At 32.7% G+C, this 15,480-nt stretch overlaps 2 long non-coding RNA genes across 2 annotated transcripts in view; both read left to right on the top strand.

The window, feature by feature from the left end:
* The window catches only part of LOC143225575 (uncharacterized), an 83,282-nt gene that overhangs the window by 20,884 nt on the left and 46,918 nt on the right, over window positions 1–15,480 (top strand). The gene's annotated exons all lie outside the window — the stretch shown is intronic.
* Window positions 1,915–15,480, top strand: part of LOC143225574 (uncharacterized) — a 45,402-nt gene continuing 31,836 nt past the window's right edge. Inside the window, exon 1 of the long non-coding RNA XR_013013930.1 lies at window positions 1,915–4,469. This is a non-coding gene — a long non-coding RNA (uncharacterized LOC143225574). The remainder of the gene's footprint in view (window positions 4,470–15,480) is intronic.

Raw genomic sequence — 15,480 nt, 5'->3', positions numbered from 1 at the left:
ATAATTTCAACTACTGGTTAAAAGACAAGTGCAGATTAGACAAAGCGTTTTTTTAATTAGAACAGCAGTTGGACGGAAATGTGCAAATGGACGGAACGGTCAGATCAGATAGCCATCACTAATTTTGAATTACTTACCAATCAGCAACGCCTTCTTCAACAAAAAATTCGTCAGTCTGTACAATGAGATTAACTCTCACTTTTATAACGTAAAACAGTACAGATCGTCCAGAAATATGGAACTTTCGACGCTAATTATTAGACTATGCTTAACTAAATTTTAAAGCCTAATTAATTATAATAGAAAGCGCAATACTTTGAAAATATGATTTACATTTAAGAGTGATCCATTTTATTTACAGTAAAAGTTTGTTTGTTTGCAAATATAGTGCTTAGTAGATCGAGACTGTCAAACTAAATACGTCGAAATATGTGTAGCCCGCCATATCGAAGATATTTCAGTTAGGGTTGGAAATACTTAAATAAATAATAAACAACAGAGAAAAAATGTTTAATAAGGTTGTTATATCCCTTTTCAACCTAACGTGAGGCTTTCAACATATTATAAATTATGATCATATTATACATTTAGCATTTCATTTTAAATTAATTTTCAAACTTGATAATTAATGTATACATTCTAATATTTAAAATGTTTATGTAATACACCTTGACTCTTTACGGTCCGTAATTCTACGTGTCATCAATAATTCTAGCGATTAGCGTTCTTGTCTTTCTGTTTTTTCTCGCAACAGTAATAATGACTCAACCTCCACGTGCACAGTCGTCCCTTGTTTCTGAGAAAAGAGTCTGTTGTTTTGCTGGAAACACGTCGTAGCTTGCCTTTAGCACGAGGTAGTTCTTGGCAAAAGTTATGGTTTAAAATGAAATGATAGGTCACCCCCTCTGGCGAATGACATGTAGTATAATAATGTTCTTATATTCTTAACCGGTGTTCAAAGAAAACAATCATTACAATTATTTCCTGTCTACAAGAGTGTTTTTTTCTTTGTATTTGTTTATTGTAATCGAAGCTTTGCTAGCTAGAGTGACTTCTTCGAATTCCCAGAATATCTTTGGATTTTATTGTTAAGATGGACACCATCAAAGAGAACGTTATGTCGTATAAAGAAGTTTTCTTTTTTATTCACTTAATCTGCTGGTGCGTAATGTTTAACATCATTTTATGAATGTAATAACAAAAATATATATAACACTATTCTCTATGCATTAAAGCTTAAGTTACTCTTAAAACAAACGATCACTCTCTAGTAGATATAAATTCAAGTTCGAACCTGTGGCATATTTTGTGTTTACAGATGTGTTCATTGTAAAAGTAAGCGTTTAAACAAATCTTTAAGATTTTATTCTCTCACCCCAAACCTCCCAACATATATTTCAATAGTTAATAAATTTGTTATTATTAATGATTTTGCTTATACAAAAATATTGCGTAAAGAACACTACAAAATATGAAAACTTTATCAAAATGTAGACTTGTATTTAGTGAAAAGTTTAATGCTAGGCGGCTACGATATAACTCAACAAAGAATTGAAACATAGATTAATAACCGATCAGAACTTTGGGCAAAATGGCAAAATTTAAGTCAGTGGTTGGTTAATAAATTAGAAGATAGTTAAAATTCACCTTAGCAGTTTTCTAAAATATATCTTGAAAAAGATTACCGGTTCAAATTACAAAATCAATCAAATGTGGCAATTATTTGTTTTATTTTCTAAAGGGGAAAAAAAATATTTTTCTGTTTTTGCTAGACGTGATTATTTTTCTTACTTTGCTTTATTAGTGGTACATTTGTTATCAGCCATTGTTATCAGATCTCGAGTCACAGTTACCAGTGTCATTATTACGTAATATCCTCTGAAGTATGATTTGATGTTTTGTTAAAATCTAAGTAGTTGTTTAGTTATCAGGTTAGTCGTATGTAAAACTTAGTTAAGGTTAAGCTACAGCTTAGTTCAACATTAAGTTCTGACGTAAGTCAGTATTTATTTTATTGGAGGGTCCTACGGTCTGTATCTGTTTTGGAATATTTTGTACTACATTTCGCCACGTAAGTATTTAGTTTAAAATGTATTTGGACCGAATTTAATTATTAATTAAATTTCAACCGATAGCTGATTAAAATTTGTGTTAATAATTAGTTCCAAATTAAGTCAGTAGTTGTTTAAAGCTTTGTTCAACAGTGGTTAAAATTATTGTTTAACTATAAGTTTAAATTTAGAGCAGCTATTGCTTAAAATTAAGTCAACAATTGGTTTAACTTATAGCAGTTGATTGAGAATTAGATAAGTGGTTGGTTAGAGCGTTTTCTAGTAGTTGTTTGAAAATGTAGAAAAAAGTTAATTGAATAAGAACTGTTTAAGATCTTCTATAAAAGCGCACAATTATAACTTATCACATATATAACTTATGTAAAGGTAACAATATTTTATACATATATATATATATATCTACTTATTAAAACAAATTTCATCTTGACAGTTTGTCTGAGGGTATTTCTTCGTATTTTTGTTACGAAATGTTTTATTAAACAAATTATAAACATATTAACAAACTATACAGGAAAATGGTGACATTTCACTCAACTGTAGAAAATCATTTAACGGACGTGCACAAATTGAATATGAGGTCCTAAAAAACATGAAATTTTGCACCTCATTACCGCCCAGTCTTTTACTCGAGTATTATGAAATGGTAGCATTGTTATCAAACCAGCAAAGCCCGTTATTATTTGACGCGAAAACCTTTCAAGGGCCTCTTTGACGTAATCAATTTCCGAGAGCTCTGATAGCCAGAACCATTTGGCTTGAACGCCTTGCAAACCCATCTGAAGCGTTGACAGCATAATGTTTTGTATGGAGTTAATTGAACTTGTTAGATCTAGACCATACCCTGAAATCTTAGGGATAGAAACTGTGCATTTTAACTTCGTACATATATACATATACGTTTCTGGCGCTTTGTTTACTTGCGTAACATGTAACGCCAGAAACATACATTTTTTATAGCTCAAAAGCTTAAAAGTACGTTCCCCTAATGACTTTTTACGTTCATATTTTGTTCTTGTTAATTTTTAATGAAGAACTTCATTGGCTCAAGAACAAGGGTTCATCAAGCTCGCATTTATCTATTTTAGTAAAACCTAAATGTTTCAAAGAACTTGTTTTGAGCCAAGCACACTAATACAAATGACTGATAAAAACTAAGCAGCTTTAAAATTCGTTGTAATTATAGAGCATATTTTAGAGAATAAAGGAGTTATATATAGAGAAAAAAAGTAAATTATGTTATGATTGGATAACTGAAATGGATGAAATTCGTTAGATGTGTTTATTATGCTTTAACTATATTTAGATGAACCTTGGCATATGTGCTGGTATCATCAATAAGACACCAAACAAGGATTTGAGTTTGTCCTCCGGTAAGCCAGTTTACGGAATTTTAATGGTACACGTTGGGGCTCAGTTCCCTGTAGTGTACAAAGCGTAGCTAGCTCATTGTGTAGTTTTGCGCTGAAACATAAATAACAAACGATTTAAAGTTGAGGAGGATCCAGAAACTCTCGGAGTGTTATGAAGTTAGATGTAAAATTAAACATCGGTTTAAGTTGAAAGAGTGAGAGAAAGCAACTGGTCTCTAGTCAGTCTCTTAGTAATTAGGGAACTAGAATACTCTAAATCATTATAAAATGAATTTAGTAAGCGGGTATAGCAGCCGTCTTTCTAAAGGTAGCTGTTTTGAAGACCATAAAATCCCATTTGGTTATGAAACTTTGTAATGTAATATATAAGAAAAAAGTACAAAGTCAGATAAAAAAAGGGGGCAACCGTGTTCAGTGTAGGTTTCAAAAAAGACTACAATGAAACAAAAGAAAAAGACTGCACAATGTGATAGAGAACGAATAAATCAAAAGAGGCGGCGGTAGAAAGTAGTATGCTACCATTAAGAAATGAAACCTATTTCTAAATCAATATGTCATGAATTACCATTAATAAACAGCTCTGTGTTATGTTTAAATCTAATACAAGTCAATTCTTGATAACAATAACATCAACCTGGATAAAATGGATGTACATAAGAAGGGAAAACGAAGTGCTAATATAGCACGATTGTAACGTGAACACTTGTCAAAATCATTTGCTGTTTTCTCAAGAAAGATGGATGAGAGAACTGCAAAAATAGAGCAATCCCATTCAACGATATATGTGTAAATATTATTGATACGACCTCAGTAGATTTTTTTTTTACCTTTCGTTTTCTGAAACCTGGCCTTGGAAGCTGATGACCACGAACTTTGGGGATCTAAAGTTAAAATCTACTTCACCGTCCTCTAAAAATGGAAACTGTGATGTGTATCGCATAATAATGGTCACCAGATGGAGCACAGTCAGTGTTGGAGGAAGTAGCTCCTAGAGCAGTATCACCTATCACATAATCGATCTATTATTGTAAGTGTGTTAAACTTTCAGTTATGTGATTATCTTTTACTGTACAGATAATTTCATACATACTTAAAAACATACGAACAAGTTTAGGTAGTTCAAATTTATGTGGCCATATTTTCACATGGCTATTATTTTAGCCTGTAGAATAGTTTTGTTGAGCAAACTTCTTGAAAATTAGTTTTGTGCAAAAATTTAGATATGAACCTCTTCATTAAGTTTTATGTTGTTTAAATATTTAGTGTAGTTTAATGTTATAGTAATATATGCTGGTAAAGTTTGAATATTTCACCATGTTTAATTATATCTTGTTTACCCAATATATCTACCAGAGCGATTGCAACTTTTGTAGTATCCTACATTATTTTGTACAAACACTATTGTGCTAAACAGTTGTTTTTGTCTCTCTACATTTGGCCCAGCATGGCCAGGTGGATTAAGGCGTTCGATTCCTAATCTGACGGTTACAGGTTCGAATCCCCATCGCACCAAACATGCTCACCCTTTCAGCCGTGGGGGCGTTATAACTTTACGGTCAATCCCACTATTCGTTGGTAAAAGAGTAGCCCAAGAGTTGGCTGTGGGTGGTGATGACTAGCTATTTTCCCTCTAGTCTTACACTGCTAAATTAGCGCAGACAGCCCCCTCGTGAACTTTGCGCGAAATTCAAGAACAAATAAAAGAAAACCTCTTCATTTCTGAAAAAGGCTAGTTTGCTGATCCCCTAGTTAATTTACGAAAATAATACTTAATGAAATCTTGTGCTTTTAAATTAAATAAATAATGTAGTGCTAATTAATTTTTTCCTTGATTCTGATGTGCTGTGATATAAATACAATTGATGAAAATTACACTTCATCAACATAATATAATTTACACCATAATGTCAAGTACTTTATTAATATAAATAGTCTTAACCGCTAATATATTCGTTATATCTCGAAAGGCCTCATCGACAGTGGATGTAACAGATACAATGTGTTTGACATGTTGTTGTATACACTTCTTTATTTTCACTTAGAAGTTTTTACTGATAATTTCAGTGTTGTAGGAAGAAGTTGTAAAGTGTCTTTGCTTGGCTAGATATGCAGATTTTACAATGAAAGATGCGAAAGCTGCGAAAAGTAGCTTAATTCATGGTTTGAATCAATATATAATAAAACTTACAGTTGCTATATAAGTCAAATATGTAAAATTGGGAATGCTACAGAGCCAAATGATGATTATCTCCTCAAAGTCACTGAGAAGTCACCTTATGCATCAATCATTAGATAAACACTTTTAAAACTTGTATTAAAATAATTGTATTCTCTAGAATTTATGTCTGTTGTTTAAACTTCCTGTCAGAAGCAGACAGAAACTATGAGTTTTTGGGGACATGTTCTCCCGAAATATCTAAGTGAAGAGGGGCGGAGATATGATGAATTTCAGTGAAAAGATACAGGCAAAATGAATGTGGGGTATAGTAAATTTAATGACTAACTAACATGACCTTCTGTTTTTAACTTAATATCTTTATCATACCTTTTCCACATTATCTCCACTCCAGTTACGAAATTAACTTAAGAATCTTTATCTGTTTCTTGTGAATATTCATACTTTTTGACCAATCCAATAGAAGAAATCGTAAACCCTGTTCTGGCTATTTCAGATCCTGTGTCTGAACTGCATCACAACTTCATGACGCTTTAAAGATTACCTGCAGTGGAAATGAAGAGCATAATGAATTAATAACTAAAGATTCATATGAACTTTGAATTAAAACCAAGACCTTTTTATTTTTATCATGTAGATAGGAGTCAAACTTATATATATATATATATATATATCATGAATATTTTATTCAATAAAACATATTAATAACAAATATTCATTTATGCTATAGTGTAACGGACTTCATCCCTACGTAATAAATTGGAGACAACTACACCTAACTACCACACTAAGATGAAGCATAGTGCATTCTTCTAAGTTTATTTTTAGGTAAAGAACATAGAAAACGTATTATTGTAGTAAATAAGTCCACATGCCCGGCATAGCCAGGTGGGTTAAGACGTTCGACTCGTAATTCTAGAGTCGTGGGTTTGAATCCCCATCACACCAAACATGCTCGCCCTTTCCGCCGTGGGGGCGTTATAATATGACGATCAATCCCACTATTCGTTGGTAAAAGAGTAGCCTAAGAGTTGGCTGTGGGTGGTGATGACTAGCTACCTTCCCTCTAGTCTTACACTGCTAAATTAGGGACGGCTAGCGCAGATAGCCCTCGTGTAGCTTTGCACAAAATTCAAAAAACAAAACAAACAAAATGAGTCCACACTGCAACATGATAACCTGAAGTTTTTTTTAGCTTTACAATATTATCAACTGGGCTTTATTTGTGTATAAAGTTTCAACGTACTTTTAATATAATGAAAAACTCACCAAACTCTGAAACCTTTTCCGAGATTAAATTGTCAGCACATTATTGTTATGCCTGCAAGGCTTCGCCAGTAAGCTTTATTCAATCACTGTGTGTGATTAAATAATTTCATTGTAATTTTGGTTCTAAAGTAACTTCAATTATTAATACAACATATGTTTATTTCTTCTCCTCAACAATAGTTAATTTTGTTCAATTATTTATCGCTTAGGTTGAATAATGAAAATAGAATAATAATAGTATATGCACAAAAGTTTTATTAAATTTAACCACAGGCTTAACTGAATCTATCGCTTCCAAAACAATATAATCAAGTCAGTTATCGCCTGTAGTTATATGTTAAGTAAAACAACTTACCAAATCCCAGATAAATTTGAAGGATATTTACCAGATAAGCCAACGTTAACAAACTTGAACCGGGCACCAGACAGTGCTACGATCGGTAAGTTTTCCATTACTCGTGGCTCTGTCACAGTTACAAAATTAAGAGATATGATTGCATGTTAGTTATTAAGCTTATGTGAAGCAATGTAATTAATGTAATAAAACTTGTTACTGAAACTCTTCATAGGTGTAGTGACTACTTTAGAATATATATTTAGATATACTTATTCAGTTAAAAAAATTTAAAGGTTCATGCCGAAAAGTTGTAAACGTGTTTTTATCTTTTTAAATAAGTAAATATTGCATAAGACAAAAGCTAGAAATTCATGTAATTTCGGTCTTATGTTGGACTGTACTAGGGAAGGATGATGCTTTCTCAGGGTTTGTGTTTATTTATAGCAAAGCCACATTGGACTTTAAATAGAGTCCACCAAGGGGAATCGAACCCCTGATTTTAGCGTTGTAAATCCGTAGACCTGCCGCTGTACCAGCAGGGAACTATCAAGGAATGATACAGACACTTCTACAAACTAGTATAAGTTTAAGGTTTTTTCTCCCCTTCAAATGTTAGTTGGACTAGCCAGTGAATTAGATTTTGATATACCTTATACTGTAACGTTTTCTTCTGAATGTTGATGTGGTATATCATAATTACTCGTCTTCGTCCTTTATGGAAGTGTATAGAATCTTTCTTGTACAGCCCTGGGTCGTGAATAGGAAAAGATTCCTTCCAACCACAACAGCCAGTACAGTTGATGCATAACAAAGAGCCCAGCTAGTCTGGCAAATAAACAATGCGCCTTCTAATTGTGAATCGCTATATCTATCACGTATTTTTATTCTATATGAAAGTATACGACTATGGAATTGTATTTAATAATCTTGCATCTCTCATGTATTTTATTGTTTATCATATTAAAAGTGTATATGTCTACACAGTGTTATGTAATCACCTTTTTTTCTCTATATTTATCATGTACTTCCATTCTATATGAAAGTATATGTCAACAGAGTTCTATGTAATCACCTTGAGTTTCTATATTTATCATGTATTTTTATTCTGTATGAAAGTATACAGTACTGTGCAAAACTGTTAGAACAAAGTTAAAAATTAAATTTTAGGCTACTTTCAAAGAACAGTTGAAGGTAAATCATGGGTGAAATATCAAAATTTTCTTCATCTTTATACTTAATACAACAGAAACTCAGTGGAAGTGATTGAGTTCAGTAAACGATTAATATTTTGTTTCTTTCTTTTGCTTTAATAACTACAGACAGTCTTTCAGGTATTGTTGCAACATATTTAATCAAAGTGTCCTTTGTTATTTTACTCCAGGTGTTTCTAATACACTCTCATACCGTTTATTTGTGACTTTTCATTTGTCAAGTTTTTGATCTATCAAATCCCAGATCTGCTTAGTTGGGTTGAGATCAGGGCTTGTTGCTTCATTTCAATGATTCCAGCAATTTCTTTCTTAGCTGAATAATTTCTACATATGTTAGATGATTCTTTGGGGTTGTTATTTTCTTAGTAGTAGAATTCTTTACTAATAATACGCAAATAATTGGATAAATCATGACGGATCAGTATCAGATGGTAATTGCGCTGGTCAATTATTCCATCTCTTTTGTAGATACCTCCTGTCACCTTAGCAGAAAAACACCCCAAACCCTCACACTGTTATCTTCGAATACTTGAAAGTAGGTTCTATGCATTGAGGTAAGTATCTTTCACCTTTCTTCCGCCAGGCGAACAACCTACGCTTTGAAACAAATATTTGGCGATATTTAGAGCCTGAAGTAAAGTGTTTTTTTTTTAATTACTACACGACCAAATATTCCATTCTCGTTGAGTCTTCTTGACACTGTAGATCTGGACACTTTTTTATCATTTAGTACAGGGTAGTTTATATCATACTTGAGATCAGTGACAGTCTTCCTTCTGTTTCTGAGGCTGTATAAACAAAGATACTTAACACCAGTATCAAAAAGTCTAGGTATCCTGCACCTTTCTTTCCTGTTTTCAACCTTACCTCTCTCAGTCTCATGATCTAAGGTATACTTGATAGTGTTTGGGGATAGCATTTCCAGACTACAACATGCAACCAGCATCATGTAAAGCGTTTAAGCGAATTTTCTGTTCTACTAAAAATTACTTACGCTTTTTGGGTTGTGGTATGATCATAAAACGTAATATATAGTGTTAAACACTGTTTTTATCAATGTTTATTTATGGAATGCTAGATTTCTTCTGGCGTATACCGGTACCTGCCATATAGCTCCTTACTAGCTTATTTCTACATGTATAGGGGTTCCATGACAGTTATTTCAGACCCTAAATTTACTCGGTGTGTTAATTCAAGCAGAACCGTTATGACATGCCCTTGGTACAAGTATATGGGAATTCTAAAGAATGGTAAATATTTTCATCCTGGTTCATTCAGGTGTCAACAGGGATCAGTGAAAATTTACCATAGTGTTGAAATTTACATTCTGTAATGATATGGAAGAATTATCCCTATAAGATGAAAAGAATGACAAAATATTATCCTGTCCTAACACTTTTGTATGGCGCTATATACCTATGGAGTTGTATGAGATCACCTTGTGTCATTATCATGTATTTTATTGTAACATCATAGTAAAAGTGTGTATGTTAGTAGTGTTATGTAATCACCTGTTATTTCTATATCTATTATGTATTTTTATTCTTTATGTAAGTATATGTTTACGGACTTATATGTAATCCCCTTGTATTTCCATATCTATCGTGTGTTTTTATTCTACGTAAGAGTATATGTTTACGGAGTGTTAAGTACTCGCTTTCTGTCTCTATATTTATCATGTATTTTTGTTCTACATAAAAAAACAAACGTATATGTTATTACGTTACGTAAAACTCTCTCTTGTGTGTTAAGTAATCAACACCAGAATATCTGTCTCCTTTGTTTATTACTTTCTATCTGATACACTATTTCTAACAAGAGCTGTGTAAACAACGTATACAAATGTGTGTTTAATAGACATACAAGCAAATTGTCGTCTGTTTGTGTTGTATTTATCTAGTAATTAATAACCGTCTTATTGTTCCCTAAAAATGTTTAACTACCAATAATTGTGTAATTAACACGTGAATGTATTTATTGGTTCCTTCTCGCAAATATTGTATATATATTTAATGTAATAATCAATGTGAAAACGATTGGCTTATCTTGGCACTATCTTTCTAACAGTATATACACACACACACATAGAATTATAGTGTCTGTCTCGTTTGATGGTCAAATGAAGTAATTAGAGCTTGTGTTAATTTATTCATTGGTCAAATACATAGCTCTCACTAAGCACCTACTCATACAGGTTTCGACAAATAGAACACATCGATATGACAAACTTCACACACAACATTGTAAGGTACGTTACACTACAGATAACCAATGCGTTAGAATGAATTAACTTGTCACACAGATATAACTTGATGCTGCTTGAAGACATAGCCATGCTCATTCTCATACTTCTGTCTGCTCATCATTTCTCGTTCTAAGAAAGTTGGTTGGAGGGCAAAAGTCAGAACGTGTGACGGTAAGAGGAACGTAAACAAATAATAATTTTACATTTACTAAAAAAAAAAAGTATTTCGTCTTAGAAACATCATCCTCTATACTTATGACAGTTGTCGTCCGTTCCAGTTTACTCATCATGAATACTCTACCCAAACAATCTACCAAAAATGATTTTAGTGTTTTAATTTGAGGCGTATGGAACTTTTTAATGGAACTAGCCTTATGTTGTCATTTCCTGGATGTCATTATTTTTCGGTACTTTTTTATTTCTTAACAATATGTACCTGTGTAACATTACTTAAACATTATGTTTGTTTATGTTTGTTTTAACATCATGTTTAAAATGAGTGCTGTGTGGCCCACACGTACTTGTTTCTCAGTCTGTGTTTTTTAATAATGCATGATATTTTAGTATGAAGAGAAATCCACTGATCTTTGGGATAACACTACCGATCAACACTTTTCATATGTATAATACTTTCAGAGCAAAATTCACAGTTTCTTGGGCAGGCTTGTGACATTCGGTGTTTAAATTTCACACCAGTTGGTAATAAAAATAAATCAGGTAAGCTCAGATAATGTTGTCAAAATATACTGAGCCATCCCGAAACACTTTGTACACGAGTGTGTATGGTAAATCACGGTCATTTTTCATATCTGTTGATTAATTTGAAATTCACTTGGGGATTCATTTCAGTGTCCCTTAAGAATGTCTCTTCCTTAACACATACTCCTTTCTTGTGACTCAGTGATAAGTCCGAAGTTAACTCAAAAATCCGAGCTACGATACCCGTACTAGTCACATTACAGATCGATAATCCGTTGTGTAGTTTAGGCTTATAAAAAACAAACAAATCCCTATCATATTGTTAAGGCTCAACTATCAGTTATTTTCCACGATTATTATTAATGTGCTGTTTTACGTTCATAAGAAAGTTTAGTCAGAAGTAAAAAATGCGAACTTTTGACCTAGTTTCCCGGACACAATATTGTTTGTGAAAGAAAAAATGGATATTGAGTTGTTTCCTAAAACTCCCTGCTACGTAATTCTTAAATTCTGGCCATTATTAGATTCTTTATCTTCCCCTTAAGTTATTGAGTTTTGTAATGCAAATAAATCATTGATTCTGAGTATCTCCGGACATGCTTTAGTAGTGAACTATCAACGATTTGATTTTTTTCATTAATTATAATTTTTCTTTTGAAAATTTCACTATTGCTTAGCACTTGAAGTTTCCGCAACGCGTTATTCTATCTTGGAAGGTGTTTCTTCTTTTCAGATTTTTGAATCGTTTTGTACAACATTTAGACAAACTTTTATAAACTCATAAAGTTTATTATTATGTGTGTTTTGTTGTTGTTTGTAAGGCGTAGTCATAATCTTGTTCTCTTCCAAGTATAACCAATCACAGGCATTTTTAAGAAGACTTGTTTCAGAATGCACGTGTATGTCTTGATTGTGTAATTCAGAGCAATACTTCTTATCACGTGGAGAAACGCCCTTCCAAATGCTATACACAAAGACTGACTCCTTCAAATTTAAATAATTCAAAAGTAGCAAATCCCAAGAGATGAGAAAATGTGATGACTCAAATGTTTGAAACAAAGTGTTTCTGTACATCTGATTCAAAAGATGAATTCAGGAAAATAAAACTAATAACTAAACCCAACCTTTGATTCAGTTTCCTTTTATAAATGAGATGTAAGCTTTGAAGCTTTACACCGTTGATAGTCACAATTCTAATTTTATTAGCATACATTTGTCATAGTTTGATTTTCTAAGTTTTCTCTTAATAGTTTTACTGAATAGTAAGTATAATTACTTATAAAGGTTCTGCATGAATTAAACAAAAATATATTAAAAGTTATGTAAATTGCATTTGTTTTTTTTCCACATTATTTGCAATTTATTTATTTAAGATCCTAAACTAGAAGTTTATAAACATAGCATTTCAGATCTATCTCTATTATTCAAGAGATACTTCGTTTAATACCAGAATTCGTCAGTTGGTTTGGGCGATTAGCGACAAAAGCTTGTTTGGAATGTTAATTATACATGTAATATAATACTTTGAAAGTCGCAGCTTACACGCCGAAAGCTGGCAAAACTAGTTAGAAGAAAACATCTTAAGTTTCCATGATTATTGTCACACATTTTTAGTCTGTTTGTTTCTAATGCTTAGCCAGCTTTCGGCGCTTGAACCTCGGCTATTAATCAAACAAATTGTTTTGAATAATATTAAAAAAACAAGTGCAGATCTACTGCTATAAAATTGGAATATTATCGCTTGGCAAATCCAAAATTTTGGATATAAAGATTCGACGGTTTAAGGGTGAATAAATTTGATATGATTATGAGAAATGTAACTGAGAGAGCGGGGGGTCCTTTCGGAAGATGAAACTTTTATTACAGTAAAGAAATAAAATGAAAATGTTCATGTGAAGCACTAGTTATTCTACGATTTAAAGGTAAGTGGAGAAACAAAGACTAAGTTTGTAGACTGGGTAAATAAAATAGACATTTATCGGTGACTTTCGACAATTCGATTCCAAGTTAGATAAAATCGTCGTTGTTATTAACTTGAGTTTGTGTAATACTTATCTATGGCTCGACAGGCGGGCAGAAAAAGTCAGATACGATGTTGGTGTTGTTATCTGTAAAGCTAAGTCACAAAACAAAAACCGTTTTGTTTTAAGAAATGGTTATGGTGTCGTGCCTGTTGTCGGTTCCCACTGTGTTTCGTTTCGTCACACAGGCCACCATTAGGAATAGGGTTATCGACTATGATAACATATGATAACATATTAGATAACATATAAAATATGTGCAGAGAGGAAGAAGTAAACTTCCTGTGGTCATTTTTTATCGCAATCAAACTTTGTGGTAGGTCATTTTGAATATGTAAGCATTTGTACGACAATTAATTAACGAAGTGTATTATGTAACACAAAACTAATTGTATTTTATAGCACAAGTGAAGAAAACACGGTTCTACACAAGAGGGTTTATTTCATTCTTATTTTATCTAAGATATTATATTATTTTTTTTGAGCTGTAATGCGTACATTTAAAGATATTCGTATATCTTTAAGGCGTATCTATATTTAAATGACTACTGGAAGACACATTGTCTACATCCCAGTACATGCTATTTGTCAATCCTTCATCTTCTGTATTTCATTTATACAAGATAATAACCGAAAAGATGCAACATGTGTAAAAATTAATAATATATTCATATTCATAATATTAAAATTTAATCACTACCTCTGCCACCGAAGTGGGCGGATGTTTTCACTTCTGTGTTTGTTTGTCAGCAAGGTTTCTCAAGAACTACTGAATGGATTTGGACGAAAGTTGGTATACATTTCGACAATGGTCAAAGTTAGAAGTGATTAGCTTTTGGAGGGTCAAGATTACAACAAACTCACAAAAATTCCCTATCTGTTAACATGGGGACCGCTTTTTCACACTATTTTTGCTCTATAACTTAGTAAAAAATTATCGGATTTTGATGAACCTTGGTGAACATAATAAAAGATTATTTTCCATTCTCCTATTTAAAATTATCGATGCTCGAAGATAACGTCGGACGTACGAACACATTTTCGTATTTTTTGAAAATTGAATTTGATCAACAGTGCCTAGTAGACACTGTTTGCCTAGTATACACTGTACTGGGTGTCATCTAGTTTCTTAACGATTTTATTCCACTGTTATGTTTCAATCATAATTCAACACGTATTAGCGGAACTTCTTTATATTCAATATAGAAAAAAAATGTTTAGATCATAAAGAAGTTAGTGATCTACTGTAATTTTCTGTTCTGCCAGGTATGGATACGTCGTTAAGGCACAGGACTGGAAATCCGAGGGTCGCGGGTGCGAATCACCGCACACCAAACATACTCACCCTTTCAGCCGTGGGGCATTATAATGTACGGTCAATTCCACTATTCGTTAGTAAAAAATTAGTCCAAGAGTTGGCGGTGGGTGGTGATGATTAGCTGCCTTCCCTCTAGACTTACACTGCTAAATTAGGGACGGCTAATGCAGATAACCCTCGTGTAGCTTTGCGCGAAATTCAAAACAAACCAAACCAATTTTTGTTCAGTTGTTTCTTTCTTTGTGATATATCTAATTGTTACCTATCAATGTTTCCAGCATGTCTGAAATCGAAGATATTGATCCGCAAGATGTATACTCATGTCAGGGGTTGAATTAAGCATACAGGAGGTCCAAGGCGTAATGTACATTTTTGGGGCTCATCGGAATTGTATTTTTTTAAATAATCTAGGTCGGTAAGTCCTGGAATACTTTGTGGCCTCGAGGCTGCCCTTGCTTTAATAAGGAACTATTTGTTCCACTTTTTTTTTTTTAAATAGGTAATAAGAATGAATAAACCAAGTATTTTGGTAAACATGAACATATTTCAAGCGTTAGCTTTTAGCTTTTATGATAATCAAGAGTTTGTAGAATATATTTATTGTTAGTTTTTATTAGCCAAGAATACCAAAACGTTTATGATGCTAGGTTTTCTAATACATGTTAGTGTATCGATGCCAGGTTTTAATTAGCAAGACATTGCTAGATGATCATGATATTAGGTGTTCTAATAACTAATAATCTGCTTCTGCTTTCATGCCAG

Source organism: Tachypleus tridentatus, chromosome 9, assembly GCF_004210375.1.
Source record: "Tachypleus tridentatus isolate NWPU-2018 chromosome 9, ASM421037v1, whole genome shotgun sequence".
Lineage (NCBI taxonomy): Eukaryota > Metazoa > Arthropoda > Merostomata > Xiphosura > Limulidae > Tachypleus > Tachypleus tridentatus.
This window is presented reverse-complemented; position numbering and strand designations above follow the sequence as displayed.